We start from the raw sequence: 11,614 nt of genomic DNA, 5'->3' as shown, positions 1-11,614 counted from the left end.
GCCGTTCGCGAACACCGGCAAAAAATGCGAACAGTTCGCGAACTTCGAACATCCGAAAATCGTTCGATTCGAACGATCGAAGGATTTTAATCGTTTGATCGAACGATTTTCGTTCGAATCGAACGAAAATCGTTCGATTTTAGCGACCGAATGGTCGAATGGTCGAACGATTTTGACGCGAACGCCTATTGGCGAACGTCGCGCGACGTTCGCGAACTTGCGGCGGACGCGAACAGCCGATGTTCGCGCGAACAAGTTCGCCGCAGAACAGTCCGCGACATCCCTACAAGGTATGAAGATCCACATTACAGAAAGATCCATTATCCGTTAGATGCAGTTTGGGAAGAGTAAAGGAACAGTTTGTAAGGTGGTAGCACTTACTTGCACTTGCAAGTTTAACTTCTGTATGGTTGGTAAGGCTTAAATACTGTAGAATGAGAGAGATAGGTAAAATTGTATGAATTATTGAATAGTAATAGTAGAGGTTCAATTCTCGGCCAATGCAATATGGAATTTTAGCACTTAAAAACTATACACCCGAACAATGTAGGTCTCCATAAAAATTTATTGTGTAGAATCGCAAATATATAAAATCCTGTTTCCCATAATAATATACTTTTTTAGTAGTTTGTGTCATTGGGTAATCCTAAATAGAACATTTTTAGAAATAAGGGATCCAAAGGGTCACACATATAAGTTAGATCACATAAACCAATTAATGGAAAAAGTTCTGTCATACTTCCTGTTCCAGTTAGAGCTGCAGTATTTCTGGTCAGGTGATCTCTTCCTGTTCCAGTTAGAGCTGCAGTATTTCTGGTCAGGTGATTTCTGAGACAGCACAGAGATTATAATAAAATGGGGACCAAAGGGAAAAGATGTAAAAGGGCAATATTTATTCTAGTTTGGTGAGATTCTTTAATATGTCACTTAATATGATGTAAGCTATCTGTTGCTTAAAGGGCACCTGTTGACCAAAAGTATTTTTCCCAATCAAAGGTGCAGGCTAATAGAGCCCACACTCCAGTTGGGGGTAACAGTAGTTTTTTTTTAATTCAAATAAATTGCCCCCTGGCAGTGCTAGGATGAATGTACTGGTAGGGAGCTCCCAGTTTCAGCAGCCATGCACATGTGCATAATGAGCAAATGACGCAACTTGCTTATTACACACATGCACGTGACGTCAAAAGCTCATTAACCTCATGTGCTATGTAAGATGTGGCCATTTGCACCGGGGGGAGGGCTATTTGCACTGGTTTCTGTGCTGCCATGTAGTAATTATCTGTATTAATTACTAATCAGCCTTATATTGTGACATTTCTATTCTATGTGTACTGTATATTGTGAGTGGGTCCCTAAGCTCAGTAAGTGACAGACAGAGCCCAGAACAGCCACAACAGAAGATAAGATACTGTTGTAACAATTTCTAGGTCTGGCCAGTCCTACACTCACTTTTATCTGATTGATTAAGAAATTATACATTTCATATCCACAGGGACTAAGTTTTACCTGCAACCTATTTGCTTTTAAGGTTAAAACTCCACTACTTGGATCACCTAAGTGTAGCTGAATAGGTTGGGAGTTACAACATGGAGCTGGCCATTGCCCCTGTATCAACTATATCAAAAAAGGGAACATTGTGCTCACCACTTTAATAACGACCATCTTAATAACAGTGTTCACAGAATTACACTTCCTGCTTGCTATGATTGTGAATTCCAAGAAACTAGGAAATTATTTTATATATTGTTAGATTGTACTGCACTGCATATCCTTACAGCACTATATATATAGAGAGAGAGAGAGAGAGAGAGAGAGAGAGAGAGAGAGAGAGAGAGAGAGAGAGAGAGAGAGAGAGAGAGAGAGAGAGAGAGAGAGAGAGAGAGAGAGAGAGAGAGAGAGAGAGAGTGTAAGGGACGCACACCCTAAGCGAAATGAAAACTTGGGTGCCAGTCTGGAAAAAATTCGATAAGCAATGCAGGATGACGGCACACCAAGAAGTTACAGCAACACAAACGTTTTGAAGATAAAAAGGAGGTTTATTGGACTGAACCAACGTTTCAGTTCCTCACAGGAACTTTCATCAGGGAGTTTCATTGCATTAAAACATGCAATGAAAGAAACTGTCACTTTATAGATACAGTGAAGCAAAAAATGTACATCCTCTAAATTTAAGTTTTCCATAATTTTAAACCTTTTTTGAGGTCCCACCAATACATATAACTCATAATGAACTTCCCTGATTTTACATTTTTTTCTGGTCCCCTATTCAGTGTAACAACAAAAAATGAAGTGTTTTAAAGTAATGAAAATATCATGTAATGTTGATCTGCACTGGTAAAACTGATCTGTTTGCTTCAGAAACTTCACTCTTTGATAAATACACCCCTAGGTTTTCTTGTGTGGTCCCTCACATTAAAGTCAAGCTGCTTCGAGTGCTTTCCTTTTGTATCAATGCTAAAGTAAATGTCCCGGCATCATACTTGAGATCATACCTCAGAATGAGACTCGAAGTTCCTGCAATGTTCACACATGTAAGGAGATTGCATTTTTCACCCCTCAGACTCAGACTGTAAAGGTGGCCATACACAGGTAGATTTAAGATGCTGATTTGGGTCATTTAGACTAGGGGTGCCCAACCACCGAGCAGCGGGATGTGCACAGGGCTGGAATTTCATAGTGGGCGCCCCTAGGCCCACTGCCGCTCATTGTACCTGTGCCATCCCATTTATTCATGCAAAATCATCAGGACCAAAGCAAAGGGGATTGGAGCATGGGAAATTAAAAAAAATATTTTATCTCCTGTGCATCTCCAGTATTTTTGAACCAATGTGGGTGTGGTTGGGCAGCATGACACCCCCTAAAATCCTGCTGCCCTAGGGCCGGGCCTTGGTGGCCTTTGGTGATCCAATGCATGCTTGTGCAGATGCGGCTGTTGCCTGCTCCCTGCCTAAACTCACAATTACCTGTGATGCCAGTCCCCGATGTGGTGCAGAGCCATGTATATGATGCATTATCGGTACAACTGCCTGCCCCCTCCTGGTCCTTGGAAAAATGTTCTTGCTTGAAACTGGACTCTGGGTCAAAAAAGATTGGGGGCCGCTGCTTTAGACTGATTTGGCATCTTATCTGCCCGTGTATTGGGCCTTCTGATGGGCTTCCCTGACAGATACCTGGCCAAAAATTGATAAATCAGATATCAATTGGGCAGATTTGATTTTACCGGTGATTGGGGACCACATCCTTTGCCACATCCATCATTTGGCCCTAGGACCGAACAATCGGATTAGCCATGAATCAGAGTGAATAATGCAGGGTCATGCAGGTGTGAAAAATACAGGGATTTACGGTTTGAATCTGAGGCATGAAAAATGCAGGAGCCAGTTAATCTAAGTTCTGGTAGCTTTTAAAGTTTACATAAAAGTAAACTGTCACAGCAGCTAGACTTCTTTGGAGGGTAGGGTTACCACCTTTTCTTGGAGAAAAATACCGGCCTTCCTATATATTTATCTTTTTTCAACCATCATTTTTACCTGCCAGGCAGGTAAAATACCGGCCAGGTGGCAACCCTATTGGAGGGCCACACAAGGGGGAACAGGATGCAGTCTGTTGGCCAAAAGTTGGACATAACTGTCTTAGACATTTGTTACAATTTGGAAATACTTGTCCCTGGAAGGTGTTTAATTATATGCAGGGGGTTGCTATACTAACCAACGGAGAGGTGGAGAAACATGGATTTATATGATATAAAATGTTCACATATGAGTGATATCCCTGCAGTGAGCAGTGTGTGTGTGTGTGTGTGTGTGGTTTAAAGTGTGTGTGTGGTTTTAAAAATGGGAGTGGCATACCTCCCAACTGTCCCTTTTTCGGAGGGACAGTCCCTCTTTTGACAGCTCAACCCGCAGTCCCTCATTTGTACTGGAAAGTCCCTCTTTTCTGTGCACTGAACAGCCAGAAAAAGAAACAAAGTTTCTCACTTAATTGGCTTTTAGCAGAGAGCCCAGAACAGCTAACAGGTGCAAATAAGATACTTTGTAACAATTTTGAGACACAAAAACACACTTTAGATAAGGAGAAATATTTTCAATCTTTCATAACCTGCCAAATTTTGTAAAACAAACATGGTAATTAGGGGGTGTGGCCACAGAAAGGGGTGTGGTCAAAAAATTGCTGCGCTACGTGCGGAAATAAAAATTTTGTCCCTCTTTTTACTTCCAAAATATTGGGAGGTATGGAGTGGTCAGCACTTGCTTCTATTATCAGCTCTCACTCATGTAAGCCATAAAAATTCTGTCTCTTTGTGCCAAAGAAGTTGGACAGCACTGAATTATGCAATCCATGACATTTTCCTCTACATGACAATTTTTACTTTCCCTTGGATTTTTTCAGCCTTGCTGATGGCTAGAGAGAAAGAGCTGCATCTTTAAAACACAGATTTTATGTTTGCCACTTGCTAATAGAAAGTCAATTACAATCAAGTCAATGATCTGATTTGATTGTATTTCTATTAAGTAAATGTTTGTAAATTGAGGTGGAAATTTTGTGATAGGATTCAGTTAAAGGGACACAACAAACATATAAGATAACATTATGAAAAAGCTGGCATGTGCCCCAGTGGCCTAATGGATAAGGCACTGGCCTCCTAATCCAGGGATTGTGGGTTCGAGTCCCATCTGGGGTGCTTGTGGGATGATTTTTCATTAGTTGTAGGGTTTCTTGCAAATCTCAAAAGCTTGTGAAACTTTAGCACTGCAAAAAACAAGGGTAAAAAAAGCAATGATTTATTAGCTAAAATGTGGTTGTTTAAGGCCAACTTGTAAAGTTCTTCTTAGTATGTCTTCAAATGCATTATTTTCATCACCTGCTTTACTTAAAACATAACAATACTTAGCTGAATCTATAGGATCTATGAACCTCCTGCACATCTGTCATCAAGGGCTTTGAGATTTGTTGTTGTAGTTACTCTGTCCTACACCATTGTCTCATCTTTAGAGGTTTTTGGATTTTGATTTTTCATTTTTATATTTTCTGTGCTTCTTATTTCCATGAAATGTTTTGAAATTAAATAGCTGTCTCATTAAAACTGATCGCTTTGTGCAATCTTCTACTGCCTGAAATATGTTAAGATCCAATTGTTTAATCGAGGCTTAGTGATGAAAAACAAAGTTCTTAAACTGAAGGTATAATAAAACATTTTTTAAAACTATTTCATACATCCTGTTTTATGTAGAAATGCACACAAATATTTTGCCTCTAAAATCTTAATAATATGTTTGCATTTCAAGTATTGCCAGTTTGCTCTAAGTTTAATAAAGACAGGACAACTTTTCTCTAAAAAGCTCATGCAACTGACTTGCTTTGAATGCAAACAGCATTAAAAATGTGAAAAAAAAAACCCTTTTTACATTGCCCAATATCATAAAGTTGGTTTAAAAAAGTCAAAAGTACATCAAGTTCAACCCCTCCAAATGAAACCCACTGCACATACACACTCACACCAACCCCTCCATACGTTCACATGAACTATACGTACCAATATCTATACTAATTATAGGTTTTAGTATCAGAATAGCCTATGATATTATGCTTGTTCAAGGAATCATCCAAGCCTACATGCCCCTCTTGAAAGAGCATTGACTAATGCAGGTGGCACTTGAGGCAAGGTCCATTCAGCAAGTTTTTGTGCTCCAAAAAGGTAAACCATATAACTGTAAAACTAATATGTTAGAAATCTCAAAAACTAATGTAAAGTATTTGTCCCTGGTTGTCTAGTGGTTAGGATGCAACACTCTCACTGCCATGGCCTTGGTTCAATTCCCGGTCAATGAAAGAACTTTTAACAGCACTGTCATCATAAAGCCATTATTTCTATAAAATACAAAGAACTTTTAACAGCACTGTCATCATTTGTATTTTATAGAAATAATGGCTTTAAGTAGTGATGGCCGAATTTGACCTGTTTTGCTTCACCGCAAAATTCGCAAATTTCCCACGAAAAGGGGATTTTTGACGCAATTTACAAGTGCCTATTGCCCCTCCTAGAATCTATTTATTTGTTTTGGCAATCTCTGTTTTTAGAGGTTGGTGCACCCCCATCATATGGGATTCTTACAATCACCTGTGCCAATTACACCTATATAAACAATGAACCACCTGGCTCCTGGCTGCTTTCATAAAATATGTCATTTTTATGATGTATCTGCAAGCTAAATCAATCATTTTTATATACATAGTGATGCAGATACATCATAAAAATGGCTATAATTCACTGCACATTAATGCCATGAATATTTTACTGACCAAATTAAAAGGTATCTAAAATATCATGTATTCATTATGAGTTGATTCAATTAAAAGGTCCTAATATTTCTGTCACAAATAATTGATGGTCAAAACTCATCTGGTCAAGTTGTGAAGGTAATGATTTGCAAAGATGGCTGTTAAATAAAGTGCCTAAGTGTTATTTACTCAAGATACAATAGAACATCGCCCAACGTGGGGCTCGAACCCACGACCCTGAGATTAAGAGTCTCATGCTCTACCGACTGAGCTAGCCGGGCTGATGTTCTCAGGCTTCTACTTTAAGGCATAAATAGATATCTCTTTTTAAAATGAGTCATTTAGCTGGGCTAATTATAATAACAATAGGCTGACAGTATCTGAAATCATCAGTACAAATTTTAATGCAGTGGTCCTTATTCATTATGGATTTGCATAACACAGTTTCAATAAGGGTAGAAGTGGCTGCATATTTTAACATTCCTGGTGCATAACCTTATCTATATTGACACTGAAAATAATCAGCCACTTAGCTGCCAAAATTGCCAGTTTGCTCATTTTTTAGGATTCCATATGCTGGATAGAATTAATTGACCTGCATAGTTTTGTGGGTGGTGGGCAGTCAAGAGCCCTCTCATAAATAACAGAGCTGTGATTCCCACAATGCATTACTTTTAATTGGAACAAAGTGAGGGAGGGGTGAGTATAAGGTCTGTTAATGTCAGTAGCATCATTTTGCCTTTACAGGAAGGTACCGTCTATACTCGAGTATAAGCCATCCCGAGTATAAGCCGAGGTACCTAATTTTACCTCCAAAAACTGGGAAAGCTTATTGACTCGAGTATAAGCCTAGGGTGAGAAATGCAGCAGCTTCTGCTAAGTTTCAATCAAAAAATTGAGGGTTTCTGCTCCCATTGGAGGTGCCGGCGTCGCGTTTTTGGATGCCGGCGACCATTCTTGGATGCCGGCGAATATTCTTGGAGATGATCTGACATGGGGCTAGACATTTTGTCAATTTCTCAGCTGCCCCATGTCACGTGACTTGTGCCTGCACTTTAGGAGAGAAATGCTTTCTGGCAGGCTGCTGTTTTTCCTCCTCAATGTAACTGAATGTGTCTCAGTGAGACATGGGTTTTTACTATTCTTAGATCTACCAGGGAGCTGTTATCTTGTGTTAGGGAGCTGTTATCTGGTTACCTTCCCATTGTTCTTTTGTTTGGCTGCTGGGGGGGAGGGAGGGGGTGATATCACTCCAATTTGCAGTACAGCAGTAAAGAGTGATTGGAGTTTATCAGAGCACAAGTCACATGACTTGGGGCAGCTGGGAAATTGACAATATGTCTAGCCCCATGTCAGATTTCAAAATTGAATATAAAAATATCTGTTTGCTCTTTTGAGAAATGGATTTCAGTGCAGAATTCTGCTGGAGCAGCACTATTAACTGATTCATTTTGACAAAAATGTTTTTTCCCATGACAGTATCCCTTTAATATAAACTTTTTTACAGTGACTTTTTTTGTCAACCTTTATGCACACTCTTTTTATGGCAGGGTATATTTACTAACTTTTCACTGCAAAGTACTTAAATCAGAAACTGTCGTGTGGATGCACAATGAATGCTAAATAGCAGGTATTCTGTGTTTTGCTGCTTCTTGGTTAACCCATTCTACATATTGAAATCAGAAACTAACCAGTTGTGGTTTTTCATTTTTTTTTTGCCTTTTGTTCAGCAGCTCTTCAGTTGACAGTTTTAGCAATCTGGTTACAAGGGTTCAAATTAACCTAGCAGTCAAGCAGGCGAGGCCTGAATAGAAAGATTAGTAATAAAAAGAAGCAGTCCCCCAGGAATCATCCCTCTTAACTGGTGGGTATAGGCTGGCCCTGTTTGGTACCATTAGGAAGCATGTGATCTCCTCATAATCCTTATAAGAGTTATGAGGATGCAACTCCTTTGACAGAGAGGATATGGATCCTTTCCTATAATCAACATATTTTCCTATAACTTTCCCCCCTACAGTTCTAGTTTCACAGCACTTTTCTTTTTGATCAACAGATCTAAAGAACTGCTTCCTTACCCGACTAGTGTGACTCCAAATTGTCTCCCAAGGCAGATCTAAATATCACCCTTCCATAGTCCCTCTACAGAAGTGTCTAATTAAGGGTCTTTTTGTGAATGTAAAACCAAATGTTTCCAGTGTCAACCCTTTGCAATGCCAGAGCAACACAGACCTGACATGAGAAAGTATTTTTGGAAAATATGTGCCGTGACCCGGATTCGAACCGGGGTTGCTGCGGCCACAACGCAGAGTACTAACCACTATACGATCACGGCGAGCTATATCACTTGATGAAAAGGCAAGCGAAGACAGAAAATACATGACATCAATATGCCCCCATGTTAAAGGGATAGTGACATTTCTCAGTTCTTAGCATAATTGAATTCTTCATCAAAATATGCCTATATATCCTTTAGACTACTTCCCTCAGTGTGACCTCCTTCTATGTAAATCGGACATAGGTCACTTCTCCTTTAAGAGAGTTCCTGACTCTGACATGTTCTTATGAGTGATGGGCGAATACATTTGCAGCGAATTTCCGATTTTCGCCAGCCGCCGAATAAATTCGCGAATCTCCCGCGAAAGTTTTTTTTAGTGAAAACTTCACTTTATTTTTTTTTTTTGGTGAAAAAGTTCGAATTCCTCGATTCTTTTTTGTGAAAACGTTCAAATTGCTTGATTTTTAAGTGAAAACATTCGAATTGCTAGATTTTTTTGTGTGAAAATATTCAAATTGCTTGATTTTTTTGTGAAAACATTCGGATTGCACGATTTTTCCGTGAAAATGTTCGAATTTCCTAATTTTTTTCATGAAAACGTTCGAATTTCACCAGTTCACCCAGTGGCATAAAGTTGGTCTTAAAAAAGACAAAAGTACATCAAGTTCAACCCCTCCAAATGAAACCCATTGCACATACACATTCTATAAGTACCATTATCTATACTAATTATAGATTTTAGTATCAGAATAGCCTATGATATTATGCTTGTTCAAGGAATCATCCAAGCCTACATGCCCCTCTTGAAAGAGCATTGACTAATGCAGGTGGCACTTGAGGCAAGGTACATTGAATACGTTTTTGTGCTCCAAAAAGATAAACAATGTCGCTGTGAAACCAACACGTTAGAAATTTCAATTTCTAATGTAACCCTACAGAGCATCTCTCCCTGGTGGTCTAGTGGTTAGGATTCGGCGCTCTCACCGCCGCGGCCCGGGTTCGATTCCCGGTCAGGGAAGTATGTTTTAACAACACCGTCTTCATTTGTATGTTATAGAAATAATGGCTTTAATGAAGGCTAAACAATCATCCAAACATGAAAGAAACACACAGATTGGCCAATCTGTGGGAACTGTCTAATCAACTTTTCATAATTACACCCCTGAGTCACTAAGCAACTCTCGTTATCATCCTCTCTCAAGCTGTCTCTCTGTCCAGACTGGACAGTGACTTGTCTAATGGAATCCACAACTGCTATATTCATTTCATGCAGGACACATTGCAAGACCTAAAATAGTTCAAGGTCAATGGATTAACAAGTAAGCTAGTTATAGTTCAAATAATACATTGATATAGTTACATTGTTATGTTGGGTTAAAAAAAAAGAAAAAAAAAGACGAAATCCATCAAGTTCAACCCTTTCAAATGAATCCCAGTGTATATACATACATACATACACACTCTCATATCAACCTATATACACTCCAATGAACTATTTATCTCTATTTATCTATACTAGCTGTAGATTTTAGAATTTACAAGTGCCTATTGCCCCTCCTAGAATCTATTTATTTGTTTTGGCAATCTCTGTTTTTAGAGGTTGGTGCACCCCCATCATATGGGATTCTTACAATCACCTGTGCCAATTACACCTATATAAACAATGAACCACCTGGCTCCTGGCTGCTTTCATAAAATATGTCATTTTTATGATGTATCTGCAAGCTAAATCAATCATTTTTATATACATAGTGATGCAGATACATCATAAAAATGGCTATAATTCACTGCACATTAATGCCATGAATATTTTACTGACCAAATTAAAAGGTATCTAAAATATCATGTATTCATTATGAGTTGATTCAATTAAAAGGTCCTAATATTTCTGTCACAAATAATTGATGGTCAAAACTCATCTGGTCAAGTTGTGAAGGTAATGATTTGCAAAGATGGCTGTTAAATAAAGTGCCTAAGTGTTATTTACTCAAGATACAATAGAACATCGCCCAACGTGGGGCTCGAACCCACGACCCTGAGATTAAGAGTCTCATGCTCTACCGACTGAGCTAGCCGGGCTGATGTTCTCAGGCTTCTACTTTAAGGCATAAATAGATATCTCTTTTTAAAATGAGTCATTTAGCTGGGCTAATTATAATAACAATAGGCTGACAGTATCTGAAATCATCAGTACAAATTTTAATGCAGTGGTCCTTATTCATTATGGATTTGCATAACACAGTTTCAATAAGGGTAGAAGTGGCTGCATATTTTAACATTCCTGGTGCATAACCTTATCTATATTGACACTGAAAATAATCAGCCACTTAGCTGCCAAAATTGCCAGTTTGCTCATTTTTTAGGATTCCATATGCTGGATAGAATTAATTGACCTGCATAGTTTTGTGGGTGGTGGGCAGTCAAGAGCCCTCTCATAAATAACAGAGCTGTGATTCCCACAATGCATTACTTTTAATTGGAACAAAGTGAGGGAGGGGTGAGTATAAGGTCTGTTAATGTCAGTAGCATCATTTTGCCTTTACAGGAAGGTACCGTCTATACTCGAGTATAAGCCATCCCGAGTATAAGCCGAGGTACCTAATTTTACCTCCAAAAACTGGGAAAGCTTATTGACTCGAGTATAAGCCTAGGGTGAGAAATGCAGCAGCTTCTGCTAAGTTTCAATCAAAAAATTGAGGGTTTCTGCTCCCATTGGAGGTGCCGGCGTCGCGTTTTTGGATGCCGGCGACCATTCTTGGATGCCGGCGAATATTCTTGGAGATGATCTGACATGGGGCTAGACATTTTGTCAATTTCTCAGCTGCCCCATGTCACGTGACTTGTGCCTGCACTTTAGGAGAGAAATGCTTTCTGGCAGGCTGCTGTTTTTCCTCCTCAATGTAACTGAATGTGTCTCAGTGAGACATGGGTTTTTACTATTCTTAGATCTACCAGGGAGCTGTTATCTTGTGTTAGGGAGCTGTTATCTGGTTACCTTCCCATTGTTCTTTTGTTTGGCTGCTGGGGGGGAGGGAGGGGGTGATATCACTCCAATTTGCA

The 11,614-nt window shown here is 39.3% G+C and overlaps 5 non-coding genes across 5 annotated transcripts; 2 read left to right on the top strand and 3 right to left on the bottom strand.

The window, feature by feature from the left end:
* The first annotated feature begins 4,608 nt into the window (after positions 1–4,608).
* Positions 4,609–4,681, top strand: trnar-ccu. Its single transcript has one exon. It is a non-coding gene; the product is annotated as a tRNA-Arg (tRNA).
* Positions 4,682–6,487: 1,806 nt separating this feature from the next.
* On the bottom strand, positions 6,488–6,560 carry trnak-cuu. The gene has a single exon. It is a non-coding gene; the product is annotated as a tRNA-Lys (tRNA).
* Positions 6,561–8,539: 1,979 nt separating this feature from the next.
* On the bottom strand, positions 8,540–8,611 carry trnah-gug. Its single transcript has one exon. It is a non-coding gene; the product is annotated as a tRNA-His (tRNA).
* An 889-nt stretch (positions 8,612–9,500) lies between these two features.
* On the top strand, positions 9,501–9,572 carry trnae-cuc. The gene has a single exon. It is a non-coding gene; the product is annotated as a tRNA-Glu (tRNA).
* Positions 9,573–10,560: 988 nt separating this feature from the next.
* trnak-cuu lies at positions 10,561–10,633 on the bottom strand. Its single transcript has one exon. It is a non-coding gene; the product is annotated as a tRNA-Lys (tRNA).
* Between the last annotated feature and the right edge of the window lie 981 nt (positions 10,634–11,614).

This window comes from Xenopus laevis, chromosome 3S (genome assembly GCF_017654675.1).
Source record: "Xenopus laevis strain J_2021 chromosome 3S, Xenopus_laevis_v10.1, whole genome shotgun sequence".
Taxonomy (NCBI): domain Eukaryota; kingdom Metazoa; phylum Chordata; class Amphibia; order Anura; family Pipidae; genus Xenopus; species Xenopus laevis.
The sequence above is the reverse complement of the archived record's forward strand: the minus strand, read 5'-3'. Positions and strand labels throughout refer to the sequence as shown.